At 35.1% G+C, this 20657-nt stretch overlaps 1 protein-coding gene across 4 annotated transcripts in view; it reads right to left on the bottom strand.

The window, feature by feature from the left end:
• The window catches only part of ALCAM (activated leukocyte cell adhesion molecule), a 193896-nt gene that overhangs the window by 86235 nt on the left and 87004 nt on the right, over positions 1-20657 (bottom strand). The window contains exons 1-2 of one of the 4 annotated variants that reach the window (XM_069475074.1): positions 20044-20118; positions 19139-19227 (exon numbers count right to left, since the gene is read on the bottom strand). The exons of the other annotated variants lie outside the window; for them this stretch is intronic. The gene's annotated coding sequence lies outside the window, so the exon portion shown is untranslated. Of the gene's footprint in view, positions 1-19138; positions 19228-20043; positions 20119-20657 lie in introns of those variants that run through there. 4 annotated transcript variants of the gene reach the window in all.

Raw genomic sequence — 20657 nt, 5'->3', positions numbered from 1 at the left:
ATTTTAAATTGCTCACCACTGCTCTTCACCTGGATGTTTCACAGACATTTTAAACTCAATATGCTAAACACTGAACTAATTGTTTTCTTATATTTTCCTTACCCTGTCATCCATAAGCTTCTCCTCCTCTTATATTTTCTATTTGGTTACTAATTTAACCATCTACATAGGCAACCAAATTGGGCACTTGGGAGTCACCCTGGATGTCTCCACCACCCTCCACTGAATTAATCACGAAGTTCTTCCAACATTTTTTATTGATATCTGTCTTCTGTCCTCTCCTCTCCTTCCTCGTTCTACCACAGCTCATGGTAATGTCTAACGTGGTAAGTACTCCACAAATAGGTATTGACGAATAAACAGGACAGAAATGAGTAAATAAATGATGACTAAGATATAGCTTCTGCCCTTATATAGCTTCTGCCCTCATTTAGCTCCATTTGTAACAAATGGGGAGAGACAAGGAAATAAATATATGATTCATGCTGTCTTCTAGCAGTGGGAACGTATGAGAGGTACTTTTTCCAAGCTTGGTTCAAAGAAATCTTTCTGACAAATGAAAGCTTAGGTAAGAAATAAACATATTTACTCATTTATAATCTAGTTGGTTTTCTACTAATATCTTTAGGTTGAGTACAATGGGGGAAATTGGCTGAGGACAAAGGGAAATTTAGTGGTTTCCATAAGGCCAGTCTAGTTTTTCTACTCCCCAAGTAGCCATGACTGTTTAGTTGTTTGGAATATTTTCCCAAAGGACCTCAGAATTGTCTTGCAAAATTAATGACTCAGAGAGAGAAAGATCTGACTCCAAATTTCATGAGTCAGAATCATAAAACAACTAGCAAATTACATTAGTTAGTTTATGGAACAACATAATTCAAATGGATCTTATGCTTTAATATAAAGGATTAGACTGTACGAATGCACTTATAAAGCTATAGGACCATCTTCAGTCTCAGCCTTCTTGTGAGGTAAGCTCCAGTTCTGGCCTAGTCTCAGCCACATGGTGACATTCAAAATAAACAGCTTCTCTGCTGGTTTTTACATGACTTATTTGTTCTGCAATGGAAAAACCATACACTAATAAAAATAGAAATAATCATAATGATTCAACTTTTTCTAATACATTCTCCATAACAAAACATCTCTTACTTGAGAATTTGCAAATTTTTCCTTTCTAATATGAATTAATATTAGTAGAAAATGATCAAGTTTTCAAGCAATATGTCTTGGCTCTTTTTTTTTTTTTCATTTGTTTTTCATTAAACTTTCTTTTCAGGGTTAATTAGTCTATAGTTATGAAACATATCAAATAATAACTGTGTTGACTCTTGAATTACCATATGTAATTAAATAAATAGTGAAGAAGTTGATAGATCTAATTCTCAATTTGAAGTTAAACGTAGAAACTATTTATCTTTAAGGAATCGGCTAAATAGCTCAAATAACATCTTTATGATTTTATAAAGACTAAGGAATACCTAAGTAACACAAGGAAAACATACCTTTCTATTTCACATTCAATTTGTTTTTTTTCCACCAAAAAAGAAAACCTCTCATTCCCATATGTCACTGTGTCTTAATTCACTTAACATAATATGTAGAGCAATTCAATAAACAAAAACACTACTCTATTTGGTCCCTGTTTTAAGGACACTATTTAAAAACTGCATTTAGTCTGAACTTCTTAAAGAAGTAGTCTTCTTAAAAAACATTTTTTAAAACCTAGTAACATAAGATTACATACCACCTTTATCTTCATTTCACTTATTTTTAAGTTATCTTTATAACTTAATGCAATAACATTGCATCTTCAACTTGGTGACCTATAACCAGTGCTTTACATGTTCCATGCTTCATAAAGGAAGGTAAAGCCATCACTTCCATCAATAAAAGACGAAAATGCAGTTGTTTCCCAGTATGGGAAGATGAATAGCATTAAGCTATGAGTAATCTAATTCTTCCCTAGTTCTCCTTGGAATGAGTGAGTAACATTTAAAAGTTGATTACGGGCTATAGTTATGGACTCAGCTTTTGGTTTGGGAAAACAAAATATTTTTATGTGTCTTATGTAAGTGCTAAGTCTAATGGCATTTGCTTTATTACCTCCATTAAGTAACCTGAGCTCATCAATTTCTTCTTAACTTTCTGGCTAACAGATACATTTCACTTACTGCCCTCATGGCTCTGCTGCTGATTCCTATTTTTGTAAACAGTGTTAGAAAAAAAATTCAAAACTTCTTATGTCCCAAGGCTGTGCTACTGTCAGCCTCTCTGGGGGTCAACAGATAGGGCAATGAAAGGAGTTATGCACTGTCACAGCCTGAACAAAATATCATCAATCAGACAATAGGATTTCACTCTCTGGTGCCTTCTTTCCACTAGAGTGGAAACAAAGGAAAGAATCCTCAAAAAAGCAATTCTGCTGAATTACTTTGTAAGACCAGGGAAACAAAGAACAGTGCTTATATCTCCAGTAAGCACTTTTCAACATGAATAAATTGTTCCCAGAAAATGCATTTTATGTGAAATTTTATTTCATACATACAAGGAGTTCAAAGTAACAGCATACAAAAGCTTAAAAAAACTAAAGTCAAGCTTTCTGCTAAGTTGGGGAAAAGAAATGTTCTGACCCCAACAAGATCTCTTTTGCTGCATGTCAGCCTAGCATGCCCCTCCAACAATCCCAGATGACTGCCATGCTGAAGCCATGCTTGAGAGGGATTTGTATCTGAGCTCTATGATTTTTCTCTTAAGTCAAAGGTGCAGAATTCTGCTCCCTTCTTAAACCACCTCTTAGGAACTATTTCAGACTTCACAGTACACACACAGCCACACACATACACACACGCACACATACACACACTCTTTCTCTCTCTCTCTCTCCAGCAACAAGAGCTTTAAAAAACACCAACTAGACCAGAAATTTGAGACCAATGGATGAATAAATGTTAAATTATTCTTACTTCAACTTTTTTTCCTCAGACATCTTTAATCTGTTTGCTAACAGATTATGCCAAGATATACATATTCAGACTGTTAGGATGGATAGGAAGGAATGCAGAGATGCTATAAATAAAGGCTAGCTTTTGATTTCAGATTGTGCTTTTATAGAGTAGGGGTAGATTTGTCACAATTGAGTGGAATTCCCATAGTATAATATATAGTTCAAAGTTTTACAGATATAAATATTAGATGTGACTGAATTTTAGGAGTTGATAAACACTAAGTTCCTAAGAAGTGGCTGCTTAACTTTCAATCTCAACAATTAATTTTGCAAAAAGGCATAAAACTGACAGACAGATGTCAGTGAACTGACAAGTTGCATGGGGACATGCAGACAGAATAAATGTATATAATGATCATTTCAAATGATGCCAATAAGCTAAAGCAGACTTCATATGCAATGTATGCATACTTACCATCTCTGTCAAGTGGTCCAAAAGCATATACCTAAAGCTCATTGTCCCTCTTTCTGCTGTGCGCCAAGTGTTTTCATGTCAGTAAAATATTAATAATTTAAATATTGTATTTTATGTATGATATTTTAGTAGTTAGTTTGATGATATCTAGGAAGATTCCTTAAATTCATCAACTCAAAAATAAACTATCTGCATTTGCAATGCTGACTTTTATTGGTGCCAATTTTAGATAGTTATACTTTCTGACCTTATCCCATATTATAAATTTGCCTCATTTTGGTAAAGATTTTCTGTTAATAACATGAATTACTCGATGGGGATTTTACCATAAGTTATAAATACTGCAAACACACAAAATACATGAGAGGAAATGCTTTGTAGTTTTGGTTTTACCAAATACAGTAACAAATTTTTTGAAGTTGGATAGAATGTGAATTTTATTTAAACAAGAGCTTCCTGTGATCTTACTCTGAAAAGAATTATTATTCTAGATACACTTCTATCAAACTTCATTATCTTGTTTCCCCTATCTTCATAGAGTAAGTACAAGCAATATAATATTTTTTAAAAAACTATACATGTGCAGGGACTGGTTTGGTGATGGAATAGGTACACCAACAAAATAGAGGGGTGGTATGTGACACAAGGAAATTTACAAACATTAGTTCTGGAACTTAAAAACTAAACCAATCTGAGGCTATTTATTATAAAGTCAAAGAAATCTAAATCACCCTGCCTGCCTCCCATAAAATATATTTATTGAAAGAACAATATCACGGCCAGGCATGGTGGCTCTAGTATTCTGGGAGGCCAAGGCAGGAGGATGGTTTGAATTCAGGAGTTCAAGACCAGCCTGATAAAGAACAAGACCCCATCTCTACTAAAAATAGAAAGAAATTACAATATCACTTAACTCCAATGAGAATGGCCTTTATCAAAAAAACCCAACACAACACATGTTGGCGTGGGTGTGGAGAGACAGGAACACTAATACACTGCTGGTGGGACTGCAAACTAGTACAACCCCCTGTGGAAAGCCTTATGGAGGTATCTTAAACAGATTCAAGTAGACCTGCCATTTGACCCAGCAATCCCATTACTGGGCATATACCCAAAGGAAAAAAGGTCATTCTGTAACAAAGACACATGTACCCGAATGCTTATAGCAGCATAATTCACAATAGCAAAGATGTGGAAACAACCCAAATGCTCATCAATACATGATTGGATTAGTAAATTGTGGTATATGTATACCATGGAATATTACTCAGCTATAAGAAATAATGAATATACGACATCTCTATGGTTCTCCTGGAGAGAGTTGGAACCCATTATATTAAGTGAAGTATCCCAAGAATGGAAAAACAAGCATCACATGTACTCACCAGAAAATTGGTTTCCCTGATCATCACCTAAATACAAATCTGGGAATGACGCCAATTGGATATCAGACTGGGGAGGGGGGTGGGGGAGAGGATGGGGGTATGCCTACACAATGAGTGCATTGCGCACCCTTTGGGGGATGGTAACGCTTGAAGGTGCTGACTCGGGAGGGGGGGTGGGGAAGGGAGGGATATATACCTACATGATGGGTGCAACGCTCACTACCTGGGGAACAGACACGCCTGGAGCTCTGACTTGGGGGGAAAGGCGGTACAGGAGCAATGTATGTAACCTGCAATTCTGTATCCCCCATAACAAGATGAAATAAAAAAAAAAAAAAAAAGAAATTAGCTGGACAACTAAAAATATATACAAAAAAAAAAAAATTAGCCAGGCATGGTGGCACATGCCTGTAGTCCCAGCTACTTGGGAGGCTGAGGCAGGAGGATTGCTTGAGCCCAGGAGTTTGAGGTTGCTGTGAGCTAGGCTAATGCCACGGCACTCTAGCCCAGGCAACAGAGTGAGACTCTGTCTCAAAAAAAAAAAAACAAACAAAAAAAACAATATCACTATCTTGAGATTTCTTCCCAAAAGGGCTTTTTCTTTTATTATCTCTTAAATATCTCATATAGATACAAAGTAGTTAAAATATATTTGTTGAGTTTATTTTTTACCTTTAGTAATGACTAGATAAGCTCCTATGGTATTGAACCTCTCCCAGATAACTATAAACACAGGACAAAATTTTATTTATTTATTTATTTTCATTCAAAATTTTAAAAACAATTGCTCAAAAGCACTAGAGTATAACCAATAGGAGACAGATTCTATAATGGTGCCAATTCTTGGAATGGCACTGAGTAGATTTGTAGCCTGTACTATGCACCAGGAAGATGACTAAAAACTCTGTTAGAATATCTTGACTTTATGACTTGGACTTGAAGAGAGGCTATCTACAGCCACTGGAAAGTAAGGAGGAATCCTAGAAAGGATAGACCTATAGAGGAAAAACTCAATATTCTGTGAATAAAGTCTCCCAAAATTTCTGATTGAACTCCAAATCATATATGCATGAACAGATTCCAAGCAGCCTATATGTAAGCTTAAAAGAACATAAAGATTTAAGAGGCACAAGAACAGTTCCAGTCCAATGAAGTTAATTGCCTGCTACAACAAATAAACAAAATTTAACACTCTTTAGGTAAATATAACAGAATCCCAAGGAGCTGTAATAGAGCATTCACAATGTCAAGGATAGAATAAAAACTTACTAGATATCAGAAGAAACATAAAAATATAGCCCATTCTCAGGGAAAAAATCGAGGGAGAATGACTTAGATGTTGAAATTAGCTGACAAAATTTTAAAGTAGCTACCATAAGTAAAAAAAAAAAAATGCTTATAATGAATGAAAAGAAAGGCTATATTACTGAGAAATAGAAAGTATTAATATAAAAAAGCACCAAATGGAAATTCTATAACTAAAAAGTAAAATATGTAAAATCATATATTCTAGATGAACTTAACAATGGAATAAAAATGACTGGAGAGTCAGTAAACTTCAAGAGAGAGCAATAAAATTATTATATTGGAAAAAGAGAGAGTAAAAATTTTCTAAAAATAACAATGCTTCAGGAACGTAGGCATAGGTATCAAAAGTTGTAACATAAATGTCTTTAAATGTAAGAATGAGAGTAGAGAGAGAACAAGGAGGAAGAAATAATAGCCAAGTTTTCTCCCAATTTTGGGAAAGACAAAATTACAGATTTAAGAAGTTTAGCAAAGTCCAAGGTTGTTTAAATAAAACAATGCCAGACATAGGCACAGCATAGACAAACTTCTAAAAGACAAAGATAGAAAATCTTGAAATCAGCAGGAGAAAACTGACTTATTACATAGAAGAGTATAATGATTGAAATTACTTCAGCCTTCTAATCAGAAACAAGTGAGACAGGAAGACATTAAATCAACATCTATAAAATATTGAAAAAAAAATCAATTCGGGCAAATTATGTATTCCACAAAAAATAGTTTACAGCATGAAAGCAAAATAAAGACATATACAGGTATACCTATATTTACCACAGATGCTAATGTTAGTTCTTCAGACTGAAGGGAATTATATTAAATGAGCTCAAAACTTCAGAAAAAAATGAAGAGCACTAGAAAAGGTAAATATACGGATAAATATAAAAAGGCAATTTTCCTTTTCAACTTCTCTAAAATACACATGCATTTGAAGCATTTTAGACAGGGGATGTAAAATGGAAAGGAATTGTAGATATCCTGGATTTGAAAGAGAGGACACAGTGAGCAAATGGTTTCCAGGTGTCTGGCTTGAGCAACCAAGTGGTGATGCCACTTAATGAGGTAGGCAAGATGGAAAAGGCAGAAATCTACAGAAGACTTCTTGGCACTTATTGGGATATAATACATTTTAGTGCAGAAGCTGTGAAATGTTCAGAGGAAGAATTTAGGTATGCAGCTCAGTTAAAGGTTGGACATCAGAGAATTGGTTTGGTTTAAAGTTTTACATTTGAGCATCATTAGCACAGAGATGACATTGGGAGTCATGGATGTGAAGGAAAACATCTAGCTAGAGAAAGAAGAGAACTGGTATGGAAACATGTTACCTGAGACTCAAGGAATTCAAACATTTGAAGGGCAAGTAGATGCGAGTGAGTAGCAAAGGAAACCCAGGGGTAGGAAAGGAATCAGTGTTGGGCCATGTGTTGGAGGGCAAGAATATAGTGTTTCAAAGAAAAGATCACCAATAGCTTGGAATGTACCTGAGAAAGCATGTAAAATGAAGACTCAAAAATCCCACTGGATTAGTAATTAATAGGCCATTGTGGATCTTAAGAGGTATCATTTTTGTAGAGGGCTGAAACTTGAAATAAAATTAGATCCTCAGGAGAAAGGCACACATAGAAAATGAGAATATGGAAACAGCAGTTGTAGATAGCTATTTACAAAAAGTTTGGTTGTAAGAAAGGAAAAAGGAGAAAAAAAGTGGTAGTTGGAAGAGTTGGGGAAAGTAGCATACAGAAATCCATTTCTTCAACCAGTGAGCATGGTGATCGTGGCTAGAATCCAGTTCAAAGTGACAAGGTGTGAACACAAAAGACTATAAAGTTCCTGAGAAACTGGGAGAAGCTATGAAAGATATGAGCTAAGTTTTAAGAGTTAGTCCAATAATCAATCAGAGACAACATTTTAGAAAAGTTTTATTCTCAAACTTATTCAAATAGTCAGATGTTTTGCTGAGTATGAAATTTATAAAGAAGTTATATTTGATGCTAAAAAATTTCACTACCAAATTGTGTGTGTGTAAGTGTGATTAAGTCTTCTGTACTTAAAACTTATGCTCCAGTTAATGAAAAGTTATAGATATATTTTATCTACTCAGGGAAATGCTAACATAGCCAGAAAATTAGTTTCAAGCAAGTACACAACTGAAAAAGATGAACAGAACATATATTGCAATTTAGTGTTTTATTTTTGTAGATTTACCTGAGTGATTTCTCCTTAGAGCAACCAAAGTGTTTTTTTTAAAATCTCATTTTAAATTTTGCTAGCATACAAACTAAACTTGCATGAAGACTATTATACAGAGATATTGGTACCATTTTAAAATGTGTTCATTGAGGAAACCATAAACTTGAAACCCTCTACATTAATAGACTTTTCTTGATGGTTTAAATTCAAAATCCATGCTTCAAAACAACACTACTTAGCCTACTGGCAACGTAAGCAAACACCTTCAAGGAGGAAAGATTAGAAAATGTCTTGCCAGGTTTTCAGCCACAGCAGGGGACTAAGTAGATGACCCTGGCTCATATCTACAAGAATATGGCAGAACTTCTCTAACTGTATGATAAGAAGAGCCCACCAGCCGCATTTCAACCATGTAGCTGCTAGATAATGAAATATTTTTTTGCTTTAATGAGCTGCTGTGGGGATGTTCTTTAACTGGCCAGCTGAATAAATGGACTAGTTGGAACCTTTGAAGCATTTTATATGTGACAAAAATAAAAAGAACTGGTAAGCCAAAAGTGGCTTAAAAACTAATTTTTATAAATAAATTACAATAAATGAAATATTAAAATCTTTATTTTAAAATTATAGTATGTCCACTGTCAATGATGTCAACTTTCTTCATTATCAAAGTAATGGATAGCATTCACTCCCAAATACTAAAAAAAGACGATTCTTGAATATAAAATGACAACAAAGCTTCCTTTCTTCCTTTCTTTTTCCACAAGAAAAGGCTTAAGTCTGGATATTTTCATTTGCCATTGAAAGAAGAGCTCTTTAGCAAAGTAGACTAATAATAAAAGAAGTTATATAGGTTGTCATAAATCTCTTAGGTATTAACCTCATGTCTGGGAACAATTTAATCAGACTAAACATCCTCTCATGTAACCAGAAAAAAATACAATCTCATAAAAATTTTCATATAATACCTCAATCTAGTCTAAGAATTGCTTTATGGAACAAACTAGACCATATACATAAACATATAAAGTTGCTTCATGCATACCACAGAGAGGAGTTGACATGCAGAGTGCATACCAACAGTTCTATTCAGTGCCTGATTACATCTTTAATTCAAAATTATGGGAGGGCAAGTAACAGAACAGCATCAAAATTCTTGTAACAAAGTCTACATAATCTATTTGATGTTGTTGGAGAAACAGCATATGCTTTGGGTAATTGCTAAAACCTCAAAGGATACTTTGCCAATTACTGACAGTGAAACCAAATGCTACAAAACGTAACCACTACCTGTGATACGGATATACCCACAGGTACAGATAGAACCACAGGTACATATTCGTAATGCTGAAATTGGCAATTAAGTAGTCATTGACCCTTAAAAGCATGGTTCAACCTTGACCAACCTTAACTTTCTGAATAATTAGATGTGACAGACACTAGAAGACAGCCCCCTTAATTTTTAAAGAAAATCTGTCTGATTTCCCCTTATTATCAGCAGCTCATGTTGTTTGAAGGCTTAATTGAGGTAAATGCCTTTCTAGGCCTTCAGTGGGAAAGAATGATGTGGGAGATGGAATGAGCCATGAGACCCTATGAATGAGAATTCTATACACACACTCCTTAGTCATAATGTGCTTTGAGGAGAAAATGTACGTACATAGGAAAGAAATTTAGTTGGGCCAGATTGCAGGATTCTTGAGCAGCGATTAAGTTCATCTGAGATTTGTGGTCATGTGTGGTGTATGAGGCCAGCTGATAATAGTTATAATTTTTCTACAACTATGTTACCAGTTTTGGGGTAAGCCTAGAGTAGGTAGAGAGCTAGATTTGTAGAGGTTTGGGGTTTGCTAAGTAAGATAAATGGAAGATAAAATGGACAACAGAGTGATAGTTTGTAAGAATCTAGCTACAATACAAGACTATGGGGTATTGGCTGGGGAAGGTGGAATTAACAAGATAGGAGATTCTTGTCCCCAGAGTATGTTTTTGTCTGCTTTGTCAAAGATTAGATGGCTATATGAGGATGGTTTTATATTTGGATTTTCTGTTCTGTTCCACTGGTCTGTGTCCCTGCACTTGTGCCAATACCAAGCAGTTTTAAGAACCACAGCCTTGTAGTATAGTTTAAAGTCTGGCAAATTAATACCTCCCATTTTGTTTTTATTGCTTTAAAATTGCTTTTGCTATACAGGGTCCTCTCTGATTCCATGCAAAGTGTATAATTACTTTTTTATATCTGTGAAAAATGATGTTGGTAATTTAATAGGGATTGCATTGAATCTGTAGATCACTTTGGGTAGTATAGACATTTTAACAATGTTGATTCTTCCGATCCACGAGCATGGTATTGTTTTCCACCTATTTACATGCTTTGCAATTTCCTTCCTCAGTGTTTTGTAGTTCTCCCTATAGAGGTCCTTTACCTCTTTAGTTAAATATATTCCTAGGTATTTTATTTTCTTTGTTGCTATTTTGAAGGGTATTGAGTCCTTAATTTAGTTCTCCAATTGACTGTTATTGGCATATATGAATGCCTCTGATTTGTGTGTATTGATTTTGTAACCTGAGACTTTATTGAATTCATTGATCAATTCCAGGAGTCTCTTGGTTGAATCCTTGAGGTTTTCCAGATATAACATCATATCATCAGCAAAGAGTGAGAGTTTGATCTCTTCTGTCCCTATTTGGACTCCCTTGATTCTGCTCTCTTGCCTGATAGCTCTCGCAAGGACTTCCAATACTATGTTGAAAAGTAATGGAGACAGTGGGCAGCCTTGTCTGGTTCCAGTTCTAAGTGGGAGTGCTTTCAATTTTTCCCCATTCAGTATGATGTTGGCTGTGGGTTTGTCATATATGGCTTGTATCATTTTTAGGTAAGTCCCGTCTATGCCTATTTTGTTAAGCGTTCTTATCATAAAAGGGTGTTGAATCATTATTCAATAAATGGTGCTGGGAAAATTGGATAGCCACATGTAGAAGACTGAAACAGGACCCACAGCTTTCACCTCTCACAAAAATCAAATCACGGTGGATAACAGACTTAAACCTTAGGTGTGAAACGATTAGAATTCTAGTAGAGAATGTAGGAAAGACTCTTACAGACATTGGCCTAGGCAAAGAATTTATGAAGAGGACCCCTAAGGCAATCACAGCAACAACAAAAATAAATGAACGGACCTGATTAAATTAAAAAGCTTCTGTACAGCCAAAGAAACAGTCACGAGAATAAACAGACAACCTACAGAATGGGAAAAAAATCTTCACATACTACACATCAGATAAAGGACTGATAACAAGAATCTATTTAGAACTCAGGAAAATCAGTAAGAAAAAACCAAATAACCCTATCAAAAAGTGGGCAAACGACATGAATAGAAATTTTTCAAAAGAAGACATAAGAATGGCTAACAAACATATGAAAAAATGCTCAACATCCCTAGTCATCAGGGAAATGCAAATCAAAACCACAATGAGATATCACTTAACTCCAGTGAGAATGGTCTTTATCAAAAAGTCCCAAAACAACACATGTTGATGTAGATGTGGAGAGACAGCGAACACTCATACACTGCTGGTGGGACTGCAAATCAGTGCAACCCCTATGGAAAGCATTATGGAGATACCTTAAACAGATTCAAGTAGACCTACCATTCAATCCAGCAATCCCATTATTGGGCATCTACCCAGAGGAACAAAAGTCATTCTATAAAAAATACACCTGTACCCAAATGTTTATAGTAGCACAACTCACAATTGCAAAGATGTGGAAACAACCCAAATGCCCATCAATTCATGAGTGGATTAGTAAACTGTGGTATATGTATACCATGGAGTATTACTCAGCTATAAGAAATAACGGTGATATGGAGTCCCTTTTGTTCTCCTGGATAGAGTTGGAACCCATTCTATTAAATGAAGTATCCCAAGAATGGAAAAACAAGCATCACATGTACTCACCAGCAAATTGGTTTCCCTGATCATCACCTAAGTGCACATTTGGGAATAACACCAAGTGGGTATCGGACTGAAGTGGGGGGTGGGGAGAGAGGATGGGTGTATAACTACATGATGAGTGCGTTGCGCACCATCTGGGGAATGGTTACGCTTGAAGGTGCTGATTCGGGGGTATGGGGGGTGGGGGGAGGGGATGGGTGTATAACTACATGATGAGTGCATTGTGCACCATCTGGGGATTGGACACGCTTGAAGTTCTGACTCGGGGGTATGGGCAGGACATGGGCAGTGTATGTGGCCTGAACTTTTGTACCCCCATTATGATAAGCTGAAATAAAAAAAAAAGACAGAAAATTAAAAAAAATAAAAGAAGATAGGAGAAGGATGATGGATGTTTAAAAAAAAGATACTTTCTTGTTATGTCAAGACTCTTTGAAGTAACTTAATTAAGAAAGTGAGGCCGGGTGCGGTGGCTCACGCCTGTAATCCTAGCACTCTGGGAGGCCGAGGCGGGAGGATCATTTGAGCTCAGAAATTCAAGACCAGCCTGAGCAAAAGCGAGACTCCATCTCTACTAAAAATAGAAATTATCTGGACAACTAAAAATATATAGAAAAAATTAGCTGGGCATGGTGGCGCATGCCTGTAGTCCCAGCTACTCGGGAGGCTGAGGCAGGAGGATTGCTTAAGCCCAGGAGTTTGAGGTTGAGGTTGCTGTGAGCTAGGCTGACGCCACAGCACTCTAGCCGGGGCAACAGAGTGAGACTCTGTCTCAAAAAAAAAAAAAAAAAAAAGAAAAGAAAAAGAAAGTGAGATAGAATTATATGTTGTTATGGTTAGAAAATGGGATATTTGAACCCGAGATTGAAACTCTTACTTGGTTAAACATATCTAAACTCTATTTCTGGTTCTACTTTATTAAGTTTGTTATTGAAAGAAAAGCTATTAAAAACTTACTATGAGCCCATTATATATTTACATAATACCTATCTTCTACTTTACTAATTATTTTTTACATTAATCCATTTAATCAACCCCAGTTAATGGATTGATAAGTGAGTTTAATACTATCATCTCCATTTCACAAATGAGAAACTTAAGGGATCTTGGGAAGATCAGAAGGTAATTGTTGGCAATAAAATAGCACTGTACTTGAGAACCTGTGTTTCAGTTCTAACTACTGGAAATATAACCTTTGTTAAATTACTCAGTGTTTTGAGTTTTCAGTCATCTCAATCTGTACAACAAGGATGTTTCTTGCCTGGAACAAGAGCCTCAAAATGATCTTTTAATGTTTGCAATCGTGGTTACTCCTCAATTTTTAGAACCATAAAACAGGTATATTGTCATGCTGTTGTTCTTTAGACAAAATAAAAGAAAAGGAGTTACATATGACGAGGAGGATACCATGATTTAGAGCGAGCTAGTTGGTGTCCTACTTCACTGCACAACGGATAAACCTCCTTTAGGATTATCAAGGCAACTTGTCTTCTTATTAATTCCAAAGGGGTGAATGATGTCAAGTTAGGCCCTGAGAGATTTAAACTTTAGAATTCAAAGCTCATCTATCTGCCTTCTTCCATAAAGGAAAACAATTTGGGAAATAAATTCTTGCACAAGTGTTAGTGATTCCTGTGTATATTGCCTTTCCCAACCAGAAAAAGTTAAACTAAAGAAATTAATTCATAAGGGAATGAGCTACAGTAGCACTGCCTGGAAATAAAGCTGGGGCTGCAAGAGAGTGCTGATCCATTTAGCCATAAGAAAGAAGGAAATTCTGTCATTTGCAACAATATGGATAAACCTGGAGGACATTATGTAAAGTGAAATAAGCCAGACACAGACAGACAAATACTGCATTATCTCACTCATGGGTGGAATCTAAAGAGGTTGATCTCATAGAAGTAAAGAATAGAATGGTTGTTGCCAGAGGCTGGAGTATTTATGGGGAAAGACTGCTGGGGAGATGTTGGTCAAAGGATATATATTTACAGTAAGATAGGAGGAATAATTTCAAGAGATCTATTGTACAGCATGGCGACTATAGTTAATGATGATATATCGTATTCTTGAAAAATGCTAAGAGAGTGGATGTTAAGTGTTCTTATCATAAAAATGATAACTGTGTGAGGTAATGCACTTGTTAATTAGCTAGATTTAACCATTCCACAATGTATATATACTTCAGAACATCATTATGTACACATTAAATACATATAATTTTATGTCAATTTAAAATAAATTTGAAAAAACACAGGAAAAAAGCTGTTTTTCTTGATTAATTCAATATTAATAAAAATCAAAAAATTAATTTCTTTCTTATGAAATAGAAGTATGGTGCTTGAAATTTCAGCTGACCAACTCTAGCACCAGTTTTCTGAGCTATCTTACCATAACAGACTTCACCCCAGAAAATAACTAGTCTATTAATAAAAGTAAATAGCATTGATGTAGAAATTCTCCATACCATCAAATTTGTCTTGCTAAAGTTGACTCTTTTCATAGACTCCTTTCCCATTTGCTTATCTTTTTGTAGGATAATAATCAGAGTTTTTACAGCCAAGAAGTTTTTATAAAATGATGTTCCTTCACATAAATTTCTTTCTCCTATGTTTTTTTTTTCTTTTCTCAGCAGTTTGACCAGATTAGATTTAAATTTTGGGTTCCAAAAAGAACTACTTAGTTATTGAAAAGAATTTTATTCTCCACACTATCAAGTTTGATCTGTTACGCACTGATCAAGTCTTCCAAGCAATATTCAAATTAAATGAAGATAAACCAATAAATTGACCTATGTGTTTAAATGACTTTCCTAATCTTTTCTTTCTCCTTTCCTTAGTCTCATTCTTTTTTGGCAGTTGAAACTGAGTGTTAAGATCAGGAAATTGGCATAAAGTAAATGTAACCTTTCACAGACTAGCTTGGAGGTTTGAAAAAACTATACCCTAATAAATAGTGCAATGCTCTGAAAATGGGATGTTCTGATTAATTATATTTTCTCATGAACTTAAAATAAACTAGGGAGAAAAACTTTTTAAAGTTTCAATCCTTCTTAAAAATCTTTTGAAAATGAGTTAATCCCCTTCTTGGCTTATTAAGTATAATCTATGGAGGAGAATGAACATATTTGATGAGTTAGATTGTGTGACTCAGAATCATCATTATAAATAGCAATTTTTATTGTACATTTGTAGGATGGTTTAGGAATTAGGACTGATTATATCTAATCTTCAAGAAATGTCATAGAAGGTTCTCTTCTGAATAAATCCTGTTTGTCACTTGCTTTTTCTCTTATTTTTCTCCTTTCTTCAAATCTGAGTGTTACAAAATTCTGATGAAGTGAGAACTATTGTTAATCCTACTTATAATAACTTTAAACCAACTTTATAGGTGCAGACTATTATGAATTATCAAGAGCTAAATTATTTTAATTATAATTTAACTCCTAAACTCTTGTTTCCTAACTTCTATCAGCATGGTTGTTTACCTATTTATTAGGCCATTTATTGATACAAATAAATTCATTAGTTACTGTGGCACAAAAGAACCATTTACCACATGTTTACTTTTAAGTTGACAGTTAATTGCATAAGCTCTTTCTCCTGATCCTGTTACCTGATTCCAGGCTTTTGAGAATTTAGATAGCAATTGAAAAATTCATGATTTCAATTTAAGTAAAAATTGTAGACTGAAATTAAATGTATCATTTGCTAAATATCTACCATTTATCAATCACATTAAAATAATATGTGTATATATGTGTATGTATTATATGTGTTTATGTGTGTGTGTATATATATATAGGTTATTGCATATATAAGTATATATATACATGAGGTCTGTCTGGAAAGTATGCAGCCATGTCATATGAAAAATAGAGGCATTTATTTACTGAAGAAGATAGTCCCCTTCAAAATAGGCAACTTGGCACCTCACACAGTTCTCCTAGTGTCTTTTACCCTAACCCACACTCGTTCAACATTCTCAGGTGTTCTTCTTGTTGCAAGCCTTCCAGAGCGTGGATCACTTTCAACAGATCCTTGATCATCTTTGAAGCATTTGTGCCACACTTTTATTTGCACTGCAGTCATTACATCTTCCCCAAAAGCCTTCTGAATCATCCGAATAGCTCCTTCCTTCCTTCCTTCCTTCCTTCCTTCCTTCCTTCCTTCCTTCCTTCCTTTTTCTTTCTTTCTTTTTGCTCTACTTGTTCAGTTATTTTGAATGCGATGGCCACACAGTACACATGCTCACTCAATGTCTAGTACCCCACTGACTAGTACAGTGAAGTCGTCATTGTTCATGCATGTGCATTATAGTCCACTCTCTTTGACTGCCAGGTTACATGGATGTCTCACAAGCCATTCTCTTTATATTAACAATGGCTGGATACTTGACAGACAGCCCTTGTATACACATATGCATATTTATGTGTATGTGTGTGTGTGTGTGCATATATATATATATATGGTATTATTAACATCCACAATGTCCTGTGAGGTAAGAATTATTATTTCTGTATTTATAAATACGGAAACTGAGGCTCAGAGAGGCAAAGTAAACCAGAGAATTTAAGTTCCAATGTGAGATGTACATCATACTGTCAGCTAGAACAGTAAGGCAAGGATTGAAGTGGAGTTCTGCTTTCAGAGTTCCAGATGAACTGACTTCCCTACACATAAAAACTATAAAACTACAATTTTGAAATGAATATGGATACATTTCCTACACTGTATTTATTTATTTATTTAGCACTCAGGCAAAATCCTGTAAAAACAAGAAACTCACTGAACTTACCCAGTGTCATTCTCTTTTTCTAAGTTTTGACTGTCATCTCTTCTCTACTTTGTGTTTAGTTTTGGTCTCTCACAACTGTCTTCAAGTTATATAATTAACAGTAAGGTCCATAGTGTTATTGGCCTACAAAAATGAATGTAGGATCACTATAGCCCCTGGAAAGTGAGGGAAAAAATCCTGGAAAAGAGAGAGCTGAGTAGAGGAGTGGGACAAAGGCAATGCATAAACTTTGCCTACTATCTAGCAGAACTCTGAACTTTTGGGTACACATGCCTGAGAAAACTGACTAAAACTAAAAGATCTGAACAGAAATTTCAGCTGGGCTAGGCACGGTGGCTTAGGCCTGTAATCCTAGTACTCTGGAAGGCCGAGGCGGGAGGATGGTTTGAGCTCAGGAGTTCAAGACCAGCCTAAGCAAGAGCGAGACCCTGTCTCCACTAAAAATAGAAAGAAATTAGCTGGACAACTAAAAATATATAGAAAAAAATATTAGCCGGGCATGATGGCGCATGCCTGTAGTCCTAGCTACTCAGGAGGCTGAGGCAATAGGACTGCTTGAGCCCAGGAGTTTGAGGTTGCTGTGAGCTAGGCTGATACCAAGGCACTCTAGCCTGGGCAACGGAGCTAGACTCTGTGTCAAAAAAAAAAAAAAAAAAAAAAATTCAGCTGTTGCCCGCAGCATTGGAGACAACATATTGATTTAATTGCCTCATAAAATAAATAAACAACAGCAACAACAAACCCCACAACACTCTTTGGTGGAATATATGATAATTCAAATTCTCTACAATAATTCATAATATACTGCATACAACCCAGAATTACTACATATACCTAAAAACCAGAAAGATGTCGCTAACATGTAATAACCAATCAAAAGAAACTGTTTCTTTTGAGACCCAAATGCTTAAATTAGCAGGCAAGGATTTTAAAACAGCTATTAAACCTATGCTCAAAGACATAAACATTTATACTCAAGATCAATAAACAAATAGGAGATGACATCATAGAAATAAAAAGAAACCAATTAAATTCTAATACTTAAAATACAATATCTAAAACAGAAGGCTGTTGTGGACATAACAGCATTTGTTCAAATAAACATGGATGCATTTAGATTTGCCAGCTTCACATTTTAAGTAGGAACACAAAACAACACTGAACTGAACATTACCTTTATGTACTACTGGTCATAGTATATGGCCCTGATCAGCCCTGGTAGTAAAGAATTCTTTTTCAGAAAGGGAATAGAGATAGCAAAGAAAATTATACTGGCAACATTTCATGGGTACTGCCCACCAGGGACATGAAACCATAATCTTCTTCATGACATACATGTTCATGAGTTAATTTGCCTGTAATGCTGACAGGCTGCAAAAATTATGCATATTTTATATTCCATTATGACAAATTAACATTAATGAGTGGATGCTATTCAAGATTATAGATGTAGTCTGACCATTAAAAAAAAGATTTTACTATTTATCACTTGGGAAGGGTGTGGACTGTCAAAGCTATGCCATTGGATCTCAACATTGCTATCTAAATAACCAATGAACCAATGATTGATAAATCGAAATTCTTATTAACTTGTCTTTATTAAGTGACAATTCATTCACAAGGTGGTTTTATTACATATCTATAAGTAGTTATCCGGGTTTGTAGTGGTGACGGAGTAAATTCAAGAGTTTGGTAAAACATTGTCTCGTTATTTTTTGACTAACCTGCAGGTACCTGTTCAGTCTCAATGAGACACTCTCCTTCTCCTCAACCCCAAATTTGTTCCTCCTTTGCACTGTATACATATCTCAGTGATGAAATTAGCACGTCTTATTGTAATTATTGTTTTATTGCCTGCATCCCACAACTTACCTAAATTTCTTGAGAATTGGTATAAATTACCACTACTTTTTCATGAGGCAACATGGAAGGGATCTCCCAAATTTGAATCCCACTCCCAGACCTCAACGAAACTGAAATATTGAACATGAAAGATAAAAAATGAGGAAAGAAGTCTAAGGCAATAGTAGTCAAAATATGTAATATTATATGAACCACAGTGCTATTTGCAAAATGAAATACCTTATTTCACTTGTTAGTATAATTTTAACTGGGTACACTGCAGCCACCAAATAAATTTCTTCACTTCAGAATCAGGGTTTGAAAATCATCTGAAATTAAAGTTAGTAAGATTAAACATGAAACTGTAGAAAACATACCCTAATCACTCCTGATAATTTTAAGGTATCTACAAACCTCATTGAAGACGCTAAAGTATTTTCCTAAACAAATACTTGTTCCAAAAGATTAAGAGGCAAATTAGCTAAAAATGCCATCTTTAAGTCAGATTATGAGAAATCATCAATAAGAAATATAGAAAAAGAAGAGCTGTACAGTAAAAATTTCCCCGTGTGTCTCTCATATTCTCCCTTAGAGAGTCTATTTGAGGCTAATGTTCAATACTAGTTATCTACCCAGAAATATTTCTAGGTTAAAGAAGATCAATCCATTAAGCTTGTACTAGATGAAAATACCACCATTTGTGTAATTCCATGTTCATGAAATAATTATTTAATCTGTAGACTTACATTCTGAAGAAATCTACTCACAAGTGCACCAAACTTTTACTAGATTAACATTTCTGTTCTTAACAGGATTGAAGAAAAGAAATTAATATTTACTTAGCACATAGTATATTCCAGGGAGGCTCCTATGAGCTTTTCATATATAGCCTATGTAATTTTCATCAGAGTCCTGAATTCAGTATCATACTCATTTTACAAATGGGAAAATTAAATTTAGAGAGATTAAATTACATCTCCAAATGCTATTAAATGGTAAGGTTGAGAATTAAACTCCATTCTTCTAAGTTCCAAACTCCATGCTCTTTCTATTCCACCTGCAAATTGATAAAGTGCCATTTTGCTCTATAAATCAGTTTCTGACGTCCTTGCTTAATGTAAATCACTTCTGCAGAGCCTACTTACCTTATGCATGACTGATAAAATCAAAAGTCTAACTTGTTCAAGCTGTTCAGACTAGACACTGGGTCTGCTAGTGGAAAAATTCAACAGCCAGGCTTCTAGCATCAGAGGCTAAAAGTCAAATATCTGCTTGCTCATTTGACCTGGATCTAGACAGAATCAATTTAGGTCATTTGTCACTAATTAACATGTGCTGAAACAATGTTCTAAACATTCAGGGTTTATAACCTTTTCATTCTACATATCTCAGGGATCCCAGAGTACAGTCACCTCTTGATTAAGTTGGATGGACAAGTTAACCTTTGAGCTACAATCTAGCACATAAAAAAGAATGATTTTGATAACTAATGGAGCTGGGAAGAAAAGAGATTTTAAAGAAATCCAAAAAGAACAAATGTATGTTAGAAAAGCACTTAAACACTTCTTGTACAAGGAGCAGAATTTTCAGAATATAAGTAACTTTAATAAATGAGTAGCCATTAAATAAGAATTTGAAGATGGCACAATGTTAAGAAATACTTTTGCCTGATCTCTTGCCCCTGATTGGTGAAATAGCTGCTATTTTGCACTTAAGAGCGTAGTCACCCTGGCCTATTCATTCACGCTTTCTTGGAGAA

The sequence above is a fragment of the Eulemur rufifrons genome, chromosome 7, assembly GCF_041146395.1.
Source record: "Eulemur rufifrons isolate Redbay chromosome 7, OSU_ERuf_1, whole genome shotgun sequence".
Taxonomy (NCBI): domain Eukaryota; kingdom Metazoa; phylum Chordata; class Mammalia; order Primates; family Lemuridae; genus Eulemur; species Eulemur rufifrons.
Note: the sequence above shows the minus strand (reverse complement) of the source record. Positions and strands in the feature narration are given on the sequence as shown.